The sequence below is a fragment of the Barbatula barbatula genome (assembly GCF_947034865.1).
Source record: "Barbatula barbatula genome assembly, chromosome: 4".
NCBI classification, from domain to species: domain Eukaryota; kingdom Metazoa; phylum Chordata; class Actinopteri; order Cypriniformes; family Nemacheilidae; genus Barbatula; species Barbatula barbatula.
Window position 1 is genome coordinate 25991101 of NC_136768.1, and position 6870 is coordinate 25997970.

The 6870-nt window shown below is 36.9% G+C and overlaps 1 long non-coding RNA gene across 2 annotated transcripts; it reads left to right on the forward strand.

Annotated features, from left to right (window-relative positions):
• Nucleotides 1-2260: 2260 nt before the first annotated feature.
• LOC306892720 lies at nt 2261-6371 on the forward strand. Of its 2 annotated transcripts, XR_013786492.1 has the most exons (10): nt 2261-2346; nt 2629-2950; nt 3199-3272; nt 3397-3591; nt 3669-3885; nt 3973-4087; nt 4401-4446; nt 4531-4761; nt 4898-4983; nt 5281-6371. It is a non-coding gene; the product is annotated as an uncharacterized lncRNA (long non-coding RNA). The 2 variants fall into 2 exon arrangements; XR_013786493.1 differs by lacking the exon at nt 4898-4983 and having other exon boundaries at nt 2270-2346; nt 4531-4757.
• The last annotated feature ends 499 nt before the right edge of the window (nt 6372-6870 follow it).

Below are 6870 nucleotides of genomic sequence, written 5' to 3' on the forward strand. Positions count from 1 at the left end.
CTGCATTCCTAATCACCCATGGCCATATATTCGGGAGATGTTTGAAATTGTCGGTGTTAAAAATATTTCCGTAATTATAGTCTATTTTCTATGTTTGCTAAGTCTGTAATGTTATCATGAATTCATATTTTGCTAGCGTGTTAGTTAGATGTTGTTCATTGTTCACACTTCGCATCTTTTTTGACCAGAAAAAGAACACACACATACACTCACCGACAAACACACACAATAACTTAATGTTGCTTGCCTGTTATTTGTTTTTAAGTTTTTCTCTCCAATTTTTTCAGTTTTGTTAAAGGGATGTTGCTAGTGCTGTTCGTGCTGTTGGCACACACTTTGATATTCAGTCTTTAGCACAAATTGTTTAAGCCAGCGAATAGGATTATCTAGAAAGTTGCCAATTTGAGTGGTAATGATTTATAATATTTTCACTAGGCCTATTAATCTGTCATCTGGTAAACTAGGTGAGGTGTGAATTATAATGATACTTTCACTCTTGTTTGCATTTCAGTATAATTAACAATGTAACTCACTTTTGTCTGCCTGTGTTCTCTATAGCAGTTGTTCATGGATACAGGCTAAAGCAGGTAGTAGTAATGGCTACTTTTTACTTAAGTATATTTTAGAGCTCGTACTTTTTTACTTTTACTTGAGTAAAAAATTAAGTCAGTACTTCAACTTTTACCAGAGTATTTTTAAACATGAGTATCTGTACTTCTACTTAAGTAAGGGATGTGTGTACTTTTGCCATCTCTGCTACACTGCAATATAAGCATGTAGCCCCAAGGTTAATATTATATATATATATATATATATAATATTAGAGGGCAGAGTTTAGAGACGCCACACCCTCTTGTTAATTGTACCAAGGTAGAAGTGAGACATGTCTGCAGGTGAATCTTATCATGCAAGTCGGTCTTTTACTCCCAAACGTTTTGTCTGAATTGTAATTGTAAGCAAAACTTGAGATATTGGAAGTTGGGTCTGAAGCTGAACTGGATTCATTGTAAAGGTGGGAAACAGTGGACAAAGCAGCAATGTGTGAACTGTTCTGAGGTTGTGTAGCATGTGAAAGCACAAACTGCTGTTCGTCTAAAATGCCCCAAGCCGTCTTTATACAGTAATACTATATTGAAATATATTATGATAGAAAAACTAAAGATGAAACTCAAAATGAACGCAAGTGTTAGTATTTCAATTTCATTAGTATCTATACAACAGGTGACGGCATTGGGATGATTTTGTACTGAAATATAAACTATGGCCTACATAAGATATACCGCAGTAAATTATAAACTGTAGTGTTGTGGAAGATTGACTCAAAACCAAAACGCTCAATTTATTGTTCAAATAGGCTTAAAATGAACTGCTGCGCTAACTTGAAGATGGTTAGGACAACTGAAGAGTTTAAAAAAATAACCTCAGTACTGAGAAATGTGTCCTTGTGCTACTTGCAATTTATGCGTTTCTTTGTTAATAATGTTTTGACTTTGTATGGATTTGTACTGCAGGGTGACGTTCCATCATCTACCAGCAAGGACAGATGACAACATGCGTAGTAGTCATATCCTGACCCCAAGGTCAGTGTACTATCACCACTTTAAGTCTGTGCTTCCAAAACGGTGGGCTGCTCCCCATTTTACCTCAAATATTACTATAATACGAAAATATTACTCGGGCAAAACAGATACTGAGCCAATAATACCCCCTCGAAATATGTACATTGTTACATGTAGCGTGTGTGGCATTGAAACGTTTGCGTGTCCGTATAAATATGAAGCAATTCTACATGAGACAAAAGGTGTTGCTGTAGTGCATACATCAGAATTATTGTTTTGACTATACGTGCATACTGCATAAGTTTGAGAGGGTAGAATTCAGGCAGGTGGGCAAACCAGATCATGTCCCAATAACCTCTGGGATCAGAATTGTTGCAATATTCTGATAAAATAATCGATAATACGCAAATAAATAGTTTCAAATACATTTTTTAAACCCACATATTCACAAATAGCGAACCATAAATATATGTTAGACGTTTCACAAAAAGCGATGGAATTCACAAATAAATACAATGAGATATTTGCTACTTTATTTGTAGATCGCTTTCTTTACATTTATGGATCGATTTCTGTGCGTTTGTGAATCGCTGCACGCACAATCCACAAATAGGTGGACTCCGCCCACTATCTACTCAAGCCAATCTGACATCGCGCTGACCAATCGCGGCACGTTTTCCCTGCCAATCACGTTTTGATTTACAATGCGGGGCGGGAATTTAAGGCGAAGTCGTCTCGCGCTCGCGCATGGCTGAACAAAATGGCGGAGCGAGAAGAACCACGACAGGTGAGTCATTCATCACTAGCTAACATGAAACAACTGAATCCGAGAGCACGTGAAGGCAGCATTAAACAGGGTTCTTGCCATGTTCGTATGTGTTACATCAAGCTAGGCAGATATTTACCACGCTAGCTGTAGTTTCTTTTTGAAGGCCTGTAAAAACCAGAAGCAATAAATAGTTTCACCGTTATGTGTTGATGTAATGGCGACTCCGCATGATATAGCGTTTGATGTATGACAGAACCCACAAGTGATTGTTTTTCGGCTTGTGCATGTTTTCCATTTTAGTGGCGACCCTTCAAGAGGCAACACGCATGGTTCCACGGACCAAAAGAGATTTATGTTTTATCTGAAACCGCTGCTTCAAACACCAACTGATTCAGACCCTGATAGCACACATACATCTGGCTCACGTCTGCATTTACATCTCCAAGACATCTGCAATACGTCTCGGAGACGTCTGCTTTCAGACGTCATGTAGATCTCGAGAAGATGTCCGTAAGATGTTTATGATTTAGATGGATGTAAAGCTGCTCTTTCCAAGGTGTTTTTACACCGCAGATGTTTCAAGATCTCCAGATCCTTAGGAGAGTCTGCTAAACATGATGAGGTATGTAATGTTTCTTAAACAAGAGTGCTGCACGTGTGCAATTCATATAAAAACCTGAAGATTGTCCCCACAGATGGTCCAACTATATACTTTGGCTCTGAAATGACACTTCAAGCAATAGTAATGAAGTGTTTTCTTACTGAATAATTCAGTGTATTCAAATCATCTTTTGAATAAATTATAACTTTAAGACCCAATAGTAATTTACAAAAATGATAATTGAGCAGTATTTATTAAATATTCATTAGATTTTTGATCAGTTGGAGGAAGAGTTTCCAAAGTTAAATTCTGAAGAGAAGCTGGATGTTTTACAAAGCCACTGGTGCGCATTAAGAATTTTATGTGAACATATTGCAACGTGATAAAATAATTATCTAAATAATAAAAACACGCCCCCATAAGAAATGTGTCACTGATATTATTGTATTTACATTCTGTTAAAAAAGGTGGAACTAGGCTTTGCGGGCACTAAAATCTGCCTCCAACAATGGGAAAATGTGCTTTGGTTCCAATCCAGGATGCACGTTCCACAGATCCCCTACCATGCTCCTGAAGTCTCTAAAATGCCCCAAACCGACTGTGTCTCTTGTAAAGCCAACATCTGAAGGGGCATTTTCTGGCCACAAGTAGGGGAATGTTCAGTAAGTTCCTTAATTTTATTAAAATGTTTTTCCATCTAATTTAGAGCATTCAATAATTCCTGCAACCTGTGACTTAGAAAGCGCAGTCTGAGATTTTAGAAGAGGATATCTGATGCTGTTCAGGTCACAGATGCTGAAGAGACGTTTGGGGAAGTTATTATTCACATTTTCCTAAAGAAAAAACTGTAACATCAGAGTTATCATATTGAGTGCAATAACCTTTCCTAAATGCCTGTTTTACAGACTTGCCCCATTTCACAGACAGCGATACTGACAGATTTTCTACAGACCCATGTAAGCATTGACCGGCAGTAATACTTAAGATAGTTTTCAAATCAATAAATAGAAAAATTAACATCTGAGATTTACTTTTTTAATAAGAAACAGTCCAAGAGATGACAAATCCCTATCAGACTGAAGATCTTCCTGGACCACCACCACCATCATCAGCAGGGGGATCATCTGGTTCATTGGAAAGGTCCTTCAACAGGCAAAGGTAACAATTATTATACTGTCCTTACCAATAAAAAGAAAATAACCTAATGGGCTAATTTATTCTTATTCATGCAAGAATGGCTGATCTGATTATTTTATTTATTATTTTACTTCCTGATAGAATGGGAGTGCTGAGAGAAAGATATATATCTTTCTATAAGGCAAAGGAAATCAACTGGGCTGCTCCACTAAAATGTATATTGTAATTAGAGAGACGTTTGGATAACAAAATCTATAAAATGGAAAAACCACAGATTTAATGTTCACTTTCATAACGTATCTCCATTGAAATTGATTAAAAACATATTTTACAGGAGATGCCTATTGAGAAGCGGAGTACTGACTTTTCTCTGAATTTTGGTATTCATGGTGTTACTGGAAATCTTTTTTCCATAATTTAAGACAGTGAAGAATTGATCTTAACACATTTAATTTCTTTTCCAGGCACAGCAGATGTAACGCTCCTGTTTGAGGGTGAACAGCATCGCCTTGTAGCAGTCAAACTCTGAATGATAGTGACTAATTGGTGTGTGCCGGGGGCATGATAGGCCACTCATTTCTTCATGGTGGCCCTTTGCTTCCTGGGATTAGTTCATGTGTTGATGGGTGGACTGCAGCGATAACAACTAGAGGATTGTCCAGATTTGGAACAGACGCATACCATCCAACTGGTAGGTATTAAACAGTACTGTGAAGACTTTATATTTAAGAAACATCTCATTATACAGTACATATATTGTTCAAACTATACTCTGTAATCTAAGGCTTTATTACACGCGCTCTGGGATACTTGATTCTGATTGGCCAGCAGAGATTTTCCAAGGGTTGTTATTCTTAGATAGCAACCGCTCAACGTATAACACCCAGCAACATGGATGCTGCAAATCACTTTGACAGGTGCAGTTTAATATTACACCAAGTTGAATGTTCATGACATTTGAACGTCAATTCTTACCTTGAAACCGAAAGTAAACAGAATAATTTTCTGACGTTGATGTTCTTGATGGTAATAAAATAATATACTTGCATGCTTTTGGAGTGTTGTTAAATTAAATGCTTTTAATAGTTGGAAAGTAACCATAACCTCTCTGAAGAGGAAAGGAAGATCACCAGACCCTCGTGGGTTTTCTAAACACCAACTTGATATATCAAACCCATACTGTGGAAATATAAACTTTGTAATTCTTTATGCAGCCACCTCAGACCAGCTGCAGAAGCTCATTTTGGACTGGATGGGAAGTTTGATCTAACAGTCGGCAGGTTAAAGAGTGCAAGGGAAACTTCAAGGCCTCCACCTGCAGCAGGACCCTAATGCTTCCTGTTGACATAACAATGAATGGGTTTTCTACCACTTTGCAAGCTTGTGGAAACACAGCATCTACTGGATTTGGATTGGTTTAACACTTTCAAAATAGACTTTGTAATGGATTGTATGAAACTAACATGTACAATTAAAGGTCAATAACCTGAATACACTTGCAGTAAATACTAAATAAGCACTAGTTCAAATAAAGTGAAAACCAATGTCATACAAGTGGTGTTTAAACCTGAAAAACACCTTCAACCAAACTCTGTATAAATGCGAGTCTGATGTCTACTCCAACTCCTGTAGTGGCTCAATTTGTGAGTTTGAATTGCTGGCACATTGACGTTCTTGTTCAGCTGCAGCAGCGATTGGAAAATGTGTCTAAAAATAACCAAAATCATTTTTTTTGTTAGACTACCTTTAACATATCTACCACTGTGAGAATTGAAGGGTGTCCCTATCTTCAGAAAATTACCTCAGTGTTCTCGGTCTCTTGGGGATGCTTGGGAAAACCATTCCATAAGCATTTTCTGCACCTCCTGTTAAAAACATCAGCCACCGTGATCTCCTCGTACTCTAAAAAAATAAACATTATGTTGATTAGATAACATTTCTGTGCAGCCAAGCATTCACTTAATGCAAAATATGCTAAATAAACCACCAGGAGATGCTGACATTAACTTGTTAAAGACCTAGAAAATAATATCTAAACTATTCATGTTCTGTGTTTTCCCCTGTAAAGCTGCTTTGGAACAATGCAAATTGTGATAAGCACTATATAAATAAAATTGAATTGAATATCTCATACCATCATCAAATTCCTGCTGATATCTGCAAGTGACAAACACAAATAATAATATAAAGTGCTTGAGGAAAAAGTATCAAAAGCACTTCTGGTTTAAGGAGCAAAACTGTAGAGTAAACATCACGTGTCTATGAAACTTGTTGATTAAATAAAACATAACCGCAAGGGATAACCAAAGTCTTCAACTGCCTCATTGAAAAATCCAAGCATTGTTTCAGAGCGATTGTTGTCTGCTATGTGCAAGTACATGATCTGAAAAAATGTAATGTGTACACCATCAGAGAAAAAGGCACAAAAGCAGGACCCTTTCCACCTAAAGGATGCACATTATTAGGTCAATACTGCACCGTTAAGACTTTTTAAAGGGTACCAGTCCATTGTCATCTTTTGTTTCAATTTTCCTGACGGTGTACAGTGACTAATTTCCAGCACAAATTATATAACGCATATTTAAAATAAAGTTCTAAGGTTGACATGTCTTACCTTCTTGAATATCCATCTAAACCCTAAAGATAACCATGTATCTAAATCAAAGGTGAAAATATCAGGGCATGTTAGAAAACAACTACAATATCATATGAAAATAGAATGCAGCCAAAGCATCAACCGTAGAACAAATGTATTTGTGTGTAAAATGTGAAGTTGGCATTATCATATAGATACAAACCATAAG